Source organism: Lepidochelys kempii, chromosome 3 (genome assembly GCF_965140265.1).
Source record: "Lepidochelys kempii isolate rLepKem1 chromosome 3, rLepKem1.hap2, whole genome shotgun sequence".
NCBI lineage: Eukaryota > Metazoa > Chordata > Testudines > Cheloniidae > Lepidochelys > Lepidochelys kempii.
The window spans coordinates 200,723,156-200,735,383 of record NC_133258.1 but is presented as its reverse complement, the minus strand read 5'-3'; the positions used below and the strand labels follow the sequence as shown (position 1 = coordinate 200,735,383).

The window sequence follows — 12,228 nt, the reverse complement described above, 5'->3', positions numbered from 1 at the left end:
CTCTGACATCAGTGGAAACACACCAGTTTACAATAGCAGGCAATTTGGCCCCATGTTTAATGGATGGTACAAAAGGCAGGGTAGACAAGAGGTTCCTTCAAGAGATGTTTATATTAAAGTAACATTTTATCTTTTACAAGATACATTTTTGTCATGCAGTTCACACACAGAATTTTTCTTCACCTCAACTCTGGCCGGAAATGTAGTAGCTAGAGCCGTGCAGGAGAAGAGGGTACTGTCAGATGGATTATAAAATAGACATAAAATTGTGGGAGGCTCCAAAATAAGGAAGTCTGACCTAATGGGTAGGACAATCTCAAACGAAACTACATTATAGCTTTGTCAGTTTTTACCGTTAAAGAGAAACAAGTTTGGTTTCTGGTAGTGCAAAGAGGCTGGCTTAACCTGGCTATTGGGGATTCTCAGGTAGCGCCTGGTGGACCACACAATGTCTCCGCATTCTGGCAATGCTCAGCTGCCAGAATGACCACTTGAAGTCTAACCGTTGGGTGTGGTTTAGAGCAGCCCTGAGCCCTCTCTAATTTATGTAAGGGGGTACATTTCAGTGGGGCCTCAGCCCAGCCTCCTTTTGAATGAGTAATACATGCAAATTCACTTTAAGATCCAACTCCTACAAGCTGAAGTAAATGTAAAATCACAGCTGATCAAGTTTATGGATGACGAACATTGGCAGACTGGTAATTAATGAGGAGGACAAGAAAGTTATATAGAGCAGTCTGGTTCACTTAGTAAGCTGGACCCGTTCAAACAAAATGTCCCTCAATATAGACAAACACAAGACCATACACATAGCAACAATTTGGGACCTGAAGAAAAGCTCTGTGTGGCTCGAAAGCTTCTCTCTCTCACCAACAGAAGTTGGTCCAATAAAAGAAATTACTGCACCCACCTTTGTGTCTCTAATAGCTCAAAGCAGTCATCAATGGGGAATCATCATCCAATGGGGGGTGTTTCCAGGGACTTTCTGCAGGAATTGGTACTAGCCTGACACTACTCAACATTTTCATCAGTGATCTGGAAATATAAAATAATTGCTGATCAAATTTGTGGATGAAACTAGGATTGTCAAAATGGTAAACAATGATGGTGTGGGATCTGGACCACTTGGTAACCTGGGTCCATTCAAACAAAATGTGTTTTAATACAGCCAAATACATAGTTATACATCTAGGAACAAGGAATGCAGGTCATATCTACAGAATGCGAGGGGAGGGGGACTTTATCCTAGAACAGTGGTTTTCAAACTTTTTTTCTGGTGACCCAATTGAAGAACATTGTTAATGCCCGTGAACCAATGGAGCTGGGGATGATGGGGTTGGGGCATCAGAGAGGCTCAGGGCTGGGGCAGAGGGTTGGGGTGCGGGCGCGAAGGCTGTGGGTTGGGGCTGGGAATGAGCGGTTCATGGTGTGGGAGCGGGCTCTGGGCTGGGGCAGGGGTTTGGGTTGCAGGAGGGGGTCAGGGCTCTGGGCTGGGGGTGCAGGCTCTGGGGTGGGGCCAGGGATGAGGGGTTTGGGGTGCAGGAAAGGGCTCCAAGTTTGGAGGGGGATTCAGGGCTGGGGCAGAGGATTGGAGCACGGGCTTACCTTGGGCAGCTCCCAGTCAGCGGTGCTGCGGGGGAGCTAAGGTAGGCTTCCTACCTCTCCTGGCACTGCGGACCGCGCTGAGCCCTGGAAGCGGCGAGCAGCAGGTCCAGCTCCTAGGCAGAGGCGCTCAAGCGGCTCCGTGCAGCTCTGGCCCACAGGCACCGACCCCCCCAGCTCCCAGTGGCTGGAACCAGCCAGTGGGAGTCCGGAGCCTTTGCTCAGGGCGGGGGTAGCACATGGAGCCCTGTGGCCCCACTGCCTAGGAGCTGGACCTGCTGCTGGCTGCTTCCGGGGCGCAGCGTGATGTCAGAACAGGTAGGGACTAGCCTGCCTTAGCCGGAAAGCACCACCACCGGGACTTTTAACAGCCGCCGCGACCCAGTGCCTTACATCCCCCGACCCAGTACTGGGTCGCGGCCCACAGTTTGAAAACCACTGTCCTAGAAAGCAGTGACTATGAAAAGGGTCTAGGGGTCTGTCACAGGCAGGCTGGTAACAGGATCATCGTGAACAAGGAACTGAATATGATCACTCAGATGATCTCGTTGTCCCCTCTGGCCTTAAGAATCTATGAATCTAAGCACAACTGATAAATTCTTACATCTGCATAGCAGGTGTCGGCACCTGAAAGAGGTGTGCCTGCCTGCACAGATGTGCCCAGCTGTGTATGCTGCAAATGCACCTACTTTTGAATACAATAAATCAGACCTGAAGGAGTCTGGAAAAATGCATATTGTCATTATACACTCAGGCTTAATTCTTAGCTGTTAGCCTGCTGAGATTAAAAGAGTAGTTCTGACAGTCAGAAACCATCATCTCCTCAACATAAATCAAGCTGTCATTATTGGCCATCTGCAAAGCAGGTTTTGATGATAGGCACATGAAGCAGGAGCAGAATTAAAAAAGGACATAATTAGCATCAAAACAGTCAGTACACAGATTCTGTGCATAATCCACTTTATAATCTTAAAGTACAAATCTCTAGTGTGCCTGAAAGAAGAAAAACAGTGGGTGACTCAGAGTGTCTGTGGGGAAAGCGAGAGACACAGACAAATAGAGAAACAAGACAGGAAGAATAAAAGATAGAGACACACACACACACACACACACGGAGGGATAATTGACACCACCAGCAACTAGATTCACTCCTAAAAATTCCTCGGTGAAACCTCTCCCCACTAATATTTCCGAGCACCCTGTTTAAGGGGAACAATTTTCTGTCTAGACTCCAGACTTCTTACATTTATCAGCCAGTCACTGCTGAATGGCTAGAAGAGTGAGGTTGGCTTTTCTTCTTCCCGGTCATTAACCTTGTAAACTAATGTTTTTCCAGCCACAGCTACAATTCCAAGTGGAGAGGCGCCTACCTGGTTTGATTTACTTCGAGAACCGCTGAACACACAGGTTCCCACAGACTTACAGTTTGATCACTTTGGTTTTTGAAGGGCTCATATTGTGTCAGGTAATTTAAGATCAGCATCAACTTTTCCCAAAGTAAAGACTGCGATTGGGACAAGTGATGGTTGGGTGACGAGCCACATCTGGGAGCTTCCTTGTGGAAACCTGTGGTTCTTCCCTTTGGGGGATTTTGCCTGCCCAATATCATGTGATTCAGAATTTGTTCTACTCACGGAGTAATTCAGTTTGCTGATGCTTTATCTCACTTTTGGACTCGGGGATTTTGGCAATCAGTGCCTGCTCAGGACCTTTGGTGCCTTGGCATCCACAGGCCTAAGGCTATTGGAATTTCAATGGCATCAGGCAGTAAGTGGTCCTACAGGACATGTTTTAATAAATTCCTTGGATTCAGTGAAAGAGCAGGCCTCTCTGGCTCCGGCCCATCCCACAACAACATGGGGAAGGCTTTACTCTTCTGAATAGAGTATCACTCATACCTCACTGTGATTTTTTTTTTTAAATGGTGCATCTCTTTGACCACACAGAACCTTCACCCAGAGGAACTTCAGAATGACCAGAACAGCTATTATGAAGCCTGACCCAGGGCCAGATTCCACTTCGACTATTAGCCTCTGTCTGGAACTTACTCTTGTGTTTGCCAACCAGTCTTGACATTTAGACTTTTGTTGCTGCAGGAAGATGATGATGAGTGTTTCATGGTAGCAACTTAAATTTTATTTCTCTGTTAACAAGGTAAATTGTGAAAAGATATTAAAGTACACTTACTAAGTAAATATGTTAGTGGCTAACTGCGTGCTGCATGTACAATTTGTTTTCCAACACCACAGTAAAAAGATGGTTTTCTCGTGCTGCTTATTAATTTTTGAAGGTGTTGATTTCAAATGTTAGTGGTGTTCTTTGATAAGCTACGGCTTAGAGATAAAAATAGCTAAAAACATTAAAATTAGAACAATGGGCTGCTCTATTAATGTGTTTACAGAAGTCCCATTCACATTAATGAGAGTTCTGTACATGCAAGGCATAGTTGGCAAGTTGTATTTTGGGATTTTCATCTTCCTCTAAAGCATCAGAGATTGGCCACAGCTGGAGATTAGACACTGGACATGGCTAGACCAGTGCTCTGAGGTGGTTGAGAGAAGCCAGTTTCTTGATGCCTGGTTGGTGTGTCTTGCTCACAGTCAAATAATCACCAGTTTGGGGGTCAGGAATGAATTTTCACTTAGGTCAGATTGGCTGGGATCTTAGAGCTTTCTCGCCTTTCTCTACAGCATAGGGTGTAGTTCACCGGCTGGGGTCATCTGGGCATTTCTCACCTCAGCAATGACCTGCCATTGCAGGGGCTTCAGGCATTGGTGGCACCTTGGTTTCTCCTGTTCACTGCCTGTGAGACAGAGTTTAATCTCCTGAGGACTGAAATGCTTTGGCCTAATTAAAGCCTTTGGGCTCAAAATAGGTGTAAATGGGTGAAAATGAATGGCCTGTGATATACAGGTAGTCAGACTAGAGATCTAATCATTCCTCTGGCCTTAAACTCTATGACACTATGAAAAGACCAATAGCGAAGGACCAGAACGATCATTTATGGGCTAGAAACAATTAGAGCTGCCCTTGCTTTTTACACACGACTCCTGTTAATATCAGTAGGAGATCTACTATGGATTGAGGTCACTGCATGGCTTTTCCTCTTGTGACACTGATATGCTTGGGCTATGCATCTCAGAGTTGAAAAGATGACCATGGGTGGTTAGGCTTTGAGAATGAGAGGGGAAATTTAACTCAGATCTTGGCCTATATTTAAGCACAGAAAATAAATCCTACAAGCTTCTGTTCAAAACTGTGGGCCAAGTTCTGCTCGTCATGCCAATGTAACTCCAGACTTTATTTTTCCAAATGTAAAGAGTATCTTGTTTTAAAGATCTTTTTGCACATACACAAAAATTACCATGCACCATTAAATAACTAGTTTGAGGTTACCATTTTTGTCTACCCTATGTACTTAGGGCAAAATTCACTTCAAGGCCCTAGGAATCACTTTGATGAGGTCTTAAGTGATGCATCGGAACATGTGTGTCCCTTGCCCTGGAGTGAATTTCACCCTTAAAAGCTAGATGGGAACAAACTAAAGCAAAAATAATTCCCTGGGCAGCTACAGTGGTGCTGAGTTCATTCATTTAATTTCTGTAACAAACAATTGGAGATCTTTAGCATAGGCAAGCAGATGAGAATCATTGTGGAAGAGCGTAGAAGCCACAGATGCTAATACTAAAGGTCCTCAGATAATTCACAGTTAACAGTAACACTTGAAATGGTTCAGAATGTTCTAACTGAGCATCTGCTTTGTTTATATTTTTACGAGCAGTCCGAGGCTACAGAGCTGAGTGTTTCTGCGTCACTCCTCCCTCTGAGCAATGTTTTGCCATTTCTAGCCAGAGTGTATACTTCGCAAATTATCTAGATAGGTGCATTGTTCTGTGTGTCTACAGCACAATGGGGTCCTGGTTCATGACTAGGGCTCCTAGCCACTACCACAATACAGATAAATACTACTAATATGTAGTAGGAAGGGAGGAAATATTACAGCAGGGATTTGAACATCTAACTAACACTGAATTTCAATGGGAGTTGATGCCTAACTTCCTTGACTCTTTAAAACTCCCAGTCTAAAAATATCTGTTCACTTCTATTGATAGAGAATTAAAGTTTCAGATGGTACATTATATCCTCAGAAGATGTATTTAAAACTTTGACAGTATTAATAAGTTATGAATCAATACTTTACTAGACCATGAAATATACTCTCATGGCAAAACAGAAAAGAATAGAAAAGGAGGTGGCTCTCTCTATATGGCTTTCATGCTCAAGGTGCTTTTTACAAAGATATTAAGAACGGGAAGTGCAACAACTCTGTAGGTGACACATAGTGGCTGATGTGTTCATTATGTCAACACTGAGAGCTCTTTGGTTTCTACATCTTCATGAAATCATTCTAAGCCATTAATCCAAAGCACAAGCAGGGACAGTGCAAGCTTTCCCACTGCATAACTTGTCTCTGGCTCTTTGTCTCATCCCTAATCCAGAGAGTGAAATGACAGATTTCCTCATGCCCATTCATTCCATGCCCTCTCACCTGGGACTGCCAACAAAACTGCCAATTGCAGCACTATTGTTACCCACTTGACTGAGTTCAGCAACTCGCTTCACAAAGGCCACTTTACAGCCATCAGATAGTAACAACTTTCAATCACATTCAAAGCAGCAATAAGAGACTTTGTATTCCACTACCTGTTCCCTGAGCCATCTAGTTCCCTGAGAACCTGTTTTATTGAGATTTGTTGGTTTGGACCCTGGGCTACCTCTGACATCAAAAACCAACCAACCGACCACAAAAGTCTTGCCATGAGATCTTTAGCTTCAATCTTGACAGTACAGTACTCAGGACAAGCAAAACACCACAAATTAACATCTCACAGGAGAGTGCCTGCAATATTCCTACATCTCACAGTTGTGCACGTTAACATTAATGCTGGGCATGCGACCAAGTCCTGATGCAAGACTGAGCCCCAAAACCAAAGCTGGGAGAAACTGTATCTTTGTTTCACAAATTACTGTGAATGTTGTGGATTCAGAACTCACGAAGCAGTGGTCTGGCTTTCTGTAACAAAATGCTAGGTATTTTTTATATTAAACAAGAAACATGAAAAAGTTTCCAAGGAGCGACAGATCAGAACAGATGTCTAACCTGCTTACACAGCAAAAAAAATGTTACTTTAGCAGAAGAACTGGCTCGAACACTAGCTGCCCAGGAACTTATAGGGAGCTGGAACATTCTATTCTATACAGGTTCTTACACCTCCCTTGTCATTGTAGTATCTGAGCACCTTCTGGTAGTTCATAAAGTGACATAACCTAACATCTTGTTTTTGGTTGCTCCCAGGATATTAAAGAGACAAGGTGATTGAGGTAAATACCTTTTATTGGCCCATCTTCTGATGGTAAAAGAGACAAGCTTTCAAGCTGCACAGAGCTCTTCATAGCTTCAAAGTCTGACATCCTCACCAACAGACGTTCGTCCAATGAAAGGTATTACCTCATCCACCTTGTCTCTCTAATAACTAACTTCTGTATGTGAGAGTAGGGGAGGAGTGTACAATACACACGGTTATCTGTTTGAATTCGAGACATCAAAGTCAAAAAAGCATGCCTTGAATTCCCTTTAAATTCAGATTCACATGGGCCAGCCTCAAATCATCATTCAATCTTTAATTATGTCCCCCTGTTCCTCTCAGCAGTGATGCTGGTCTGGTGATCCTTTCCTCACCCCTACTAGGGTTCAGTGGTTGATAATGCTGGGTTAGAGTCCTATGTTTATTTGGGGGCTCTTTAAACCAATGTGAAGGCAGCATGGAAACTTGTCTGGCATCTTACACTGGTTTAAAATGCAGCCAATGTCTCAAACCACAGCACTTTTCAGAAAAAGGGAAGCTTCCCACAAGAGGGTAAAAAATGGCAGCTACATTTAAAGAGTTAATTTTCAAATACATTTCCTTTTCCAAAATGAAGGAGAAATGCCTCTTACCATTTAACTTTCATGCCATTGGCCTGAGCAAAACAGATGCCATTTTCCTTTAGAGGCATACAATCTGCCTAACACAATGCTGCACAATATCCTGCCTCTGTTCTAGGCATTTGCATTTCAAATGTGGAACAACTCCTCCGCCTAATTATATTTAGAATTATGACTACTTGGTTTGCCTAAATATATTCTAAAAAGCCTCAGAAAACTGAATCTTTAATCTGGGAGAAGTAGTGGAGGATCTGGTGAGATACAGTAGCTAGTATCATTAACACATTGGCACCTAAATGTCTCTTGTCCTTCCACCACCCACTGCCATGATGAGCTCCATCTGATGAAGTCGGAAGGAAGTCAACTGGAGCATTACTGATGGGAAACATGAACATATACAGATAAACTCTGACTGACAGGGCTAGGGTATGGGTAGCCTTTGCCCAGCCTCAGGCATGGACCAAGGGCCAGGAGCCAATTACCAGGAATCAGGCTGGTTTGGAACACGAGCGGACAAGAACTGAGAGACATAGCAGAGGGCAAGATCCAGAGCCATTTACCAAGAGTCAGGCCAAGTCAGGATAACAAGAGGCCAGGATCAGCAGGCAGGAACAGGTAAACACCAGACTAGCACTCCATGGCAGAATGAAGCCCAGTTGTACAATCAACTTCCTGGTTCCTCCTCTGTCTTAAATAGAGGCTGCAGCCCAGTCAGACGCCTTGGAGCTCTCCCAGTCAGAGTGCAGGGGCCATGTTGGTGCCTCAGTCTGGGCTTCAAAGACTCCAGTTCCAGCTGCTGTGTGTGAGCTGCCAGGTGGAGGATTGGAGTGTGACGACTCCCAAAGACCTGGGTTTGAGACCCATAGGGACTGACAGTAAGATGTTTCTACAGTCCTATGACAGAGTCTAAGAGAGACTTCTTCTCCTCTGCCATTGTGATGGCTATATCCTGCCCTGAACTACTTATCCAGGCCCTAAATCAATTTAGCAGCGTTGGCTGCTTCTGCACCACCTCAGAAGCCAGCTCAGCTCTGCCTGCGTGAGGAACTGGTAGCAAACTTCTCCCAGATCATCGATTCCCCCTGACCCCCAGGATGCCCACTCTGAACAGTGGCAGCTATACCCAAGATGAAATACACAGAATTCATCGCATTCATGGAGCAAGACATTCTGGAAGCACTGAAAGAAAGCCTGCATTTTGGGAAAGGAAATGTATTTGAAAATTACCTCTTTAAATGAGGCTGCCATTTTTGAGACTCTTGCCAGAAGCTTCCCTTTTGCTGAAAAGTGCTGTGGTTTGAGACATTGGCTGGGTATTGCAGAGTAGCACTCTAACCACTGAGCCATCCTTCCTGTTGATCCACTGAGAGCACAACACCCCGCTGCTCCACTCCCCACAGAATATTGGATCACATTCATGGTCTCTGTGTTAATTATAGTTACTCAGAAAACTTGCAATTAAAATGAAATTACAACAAAATAACTGAAGTTAATTTTTTAAAAAATTGAGCAGATTCCCTCACTAACTCCACATTCTGACTAGCTCTAGCATTAATCCTGAGAACCCTCTATAGTGTTGGACCAAGATACCTCAGAGAGCAGATGGGACAATGGCCTCCATCAAAATCTATGCTCCTAAGGAACAATGAAGCTGACAACCTCAAGAGTGAAGCTCCTGAAAGTGGGAGACTGGACTTTCCTAGCAACAGTTAGAACTCATTCCTGAAAGGGATCAGATTGACCACAATTCTCTTTGCTTTTAGGATGACATGTAAAACTCACTTCCTACCTATCAAAGCAGAGCGGAGGAGAAAGAAAAGAAAGAACAAATAAATTTTAGAAAAACTAATTTTAAAAAACCTAATACTATACCCCGACCACCTATAAGCAAATAGGAAGGAAAATTAGACCACTAGCCAATTGTGAATTAGATTATTATTTAGGATGAAAGTTAGGAAGTGCGGTGATGGGCACTGTTATAACAATCAAGACACAGGCCCCTTCCAGTTCTATAATTCTATGTCACAAAAAACTTCCCCTGCCCCTTACGTGTTCCAAAGTCTCGCACTGTATTTTGAGGTTCCATTTATAAAGGGTTAATAAAGAGTTAATGAATGATTAATAGATGTTATCAACATGTTACAGATATGAGTAGAAAAATTAAGTCACATCAATAGAGGTGGTTATAGATATTTATAAACTACAGTTATAAGTGACATGATCTGTTGGACTCAATTACTATTTACAACTTTTATAAACTATTAATAAAAATATACCCTTCATATAAAGTTTGAGCATGTCTCTATATACTGTTACACCTGACAGATTTACCTACGTGAGATTTCTGCTACCTATGAAGTATCTTCCCATATCCCCTAAGTATTTCTGAACATCAGCTGGAGAATTTAGAATGTGGCACTCGGGAGGGGTAATGTGACTAAATAAATGCCATCCTTGAATGGCTTTTGTTCAAAGAACCATCTCAACTACCAAAATTAAATAAATATGTCATCTTAGTTTGGTCTCAGTTATCAGTTTCCATCGCCAAAAATAAGCCAGCTAGAAAATGACAGAATGCAAAGGGAAAGCTGCATGAGCAGTGTACCTCTTCATTATTTTTACTACGGACTCCAATACATATTTTCAATACTCACGGCATGGTGTTTACAGCACTGGGTGGATAATATACAGAGTAGCTGGGATTGCAGAATTCTGTGCACAGGTGCACTACAAGGCAATTTTATTCATTACTCATTTTGCTTCTATCTGCAGGTAGGCAATGCAGCCCCAGTATGACCTTTCTGTACTGCAAATACAGTAGCATTATTCATAAAGTCCTATGTGCTTTTGTGCCAGTTACACTGGCTATTTACGCTCAATTGCTACAGTAATCAACTTGACAATTTTTCACCAGCCAATTTTGATGAACTTCATTATCATGCATCTATTCTCCCACTGTCTCATCTTCCCAGAATGCTGTGTTTTCTGTCATTTCTTTCCCTACTTAGGATCTCATGATACACAATAATGCCATAATTATGCTCCTTTTTAGAGGATTATTGCATTAGATATTTAGAGAATGGCCTGTTCTACAGTACATCTTATCAGGGAAGGTGAAGTTATTCTTGTTACACTGAAGAGTCCCTTTAGAGCAATCATAGTTAATCCTACTTCAAAGCCCATGACAATAAGCTATGGGGAGGAGACAGAGGGCAGAAGAGATCAGAAATATAGTTTCTTTCCCCTCAGGCATGGTCTGGCAGGCACCTTCAGACCTTGGGACCTTACTGGGATTCAGCTGACTGGCTGTTTCTTTTTCTTCATTGTGTCCTATATTACATCAAGGCCTATGATGAGGAAGGGTTTGCTGACATGGGGTAGCACTGGGGAGAGCAGGGTTTTAATGGCAAGGGAGGTGCGGGGGTTGGGAAGAGGAGAGTGAGTTTAAACAAAAGAAACCAAGGAAGAATAGATGCTTACTTAGAAAAATAAAAACACAAAAGGTTAAACTGCAGGGAGAGGGTAAAGCTCATAGAATCTGAAACAGCTGGGAATGTTTCAAGAAAACCAAGACGTGGGCAAACTGCTTCTCATTTTAAAATGGAAAAATAAGCAAGCACTCCCCTTGCAGTGAACATTTCCTCTAAATCTTTTTTCTTTCCAAAACAAAGTTGCATCCCACCCCCTTCCTCTACCCAGTTGGTTAGTCCTGATTCTGCAAGCACACACATGCTTAATTGTTCGAAGGGGAGTAATCCCACTGAGTTCCATGGCACTCCTTAGATGTCTAAAGTTAAAAACATACAGAAGCGTTGGCAGAATTGGAGCCTTAGAATGGAAGTTTTTTGGGGAGGGTAGGAATCTTGTGCTCATAATAAATGATTGTAAACCAAGTACACTGTTGGTGCTAGCACATGACCGACAATATTGTTATGGCCTGGGCATAACCACAACCCTTCATTTAAGATAGTTGTTAGAAACAGCTAAGCTCCTTCATGGCACCAGGTAGCTGAAACAAGAGCAGCCTCCACCTCAAACACAGGCACATGTCACCACCCAAACCAAAGGCACCTGCAAGGCATATGTGGGAGGAAGGGTTTCACTGGCTATTGTTTTGTGAATGTTCGTGTGAATGAACATTCACAAAACAAAGAGAAGCAAGGATAGAAAAGCCACAAAACAAGGGATAGAAAAGCCAAGGACAGTCAGAGCTAGCACTGGGAACCTGACTCAGAGAAAAGACTAGAGAGCTTTTGGGCAGAGTGTCGTCTGGAAAGGGACATGGAACTGTTGGCAAAGATATTCTCTCCTGTTGTTTGATTTCCTTCTGTGGAAAGATGCCTTTGTACAGTGCTTGTATAATTTACAGGATCGTATCAAAGAAAAACTTGACTCAATCATCAATTTCTCCTCTTAATGGAAACAACCCACAACACCATGAATTTGGCTAACTGGTTGGGTTCAAAAGGAGACAATATTAATATTCTTAGACTAGGTTCAATTCCTGCCTTTATAAATGCATTGAATGAATTACTATATTGCAGATTTCATCATTTATGCATGGGGCCTCACAGAAGTGTCAAAAAAGTTAGGTTTCAGAGTGGTAGCCATGTTAGTCTGTATCAGCAAAAAGAACGAGG

At 43.1% G+C, this 12,228-nt stretch overlaps 1 protein-coding gene across 9 annotated transcripts in view; it reads right to left on the bottom strand.

Annotated features, from left to right (window-relative positions):
* Positions 1 to 12,228, bottom strand: part of PAK5 (p21 (RAC1) activated kinase 5) — a 178,854-nt gene that overhangs the window by 143,333 nt on the left and 23,293 nt on the right. For all 9 annotated transcript variants that reach the window (XM_073339628.1, XM_073339626.1, XM_073339625.1 and 6 more), the window contains exon 2: positions 911 to 1,035. The gene's annotated coding sequence lies outside the window, so the exon portion shown is untranslated. The remainder of the gene's footprint in view (positions 1 to 910; positions 1,036 to 12,228) is intronic.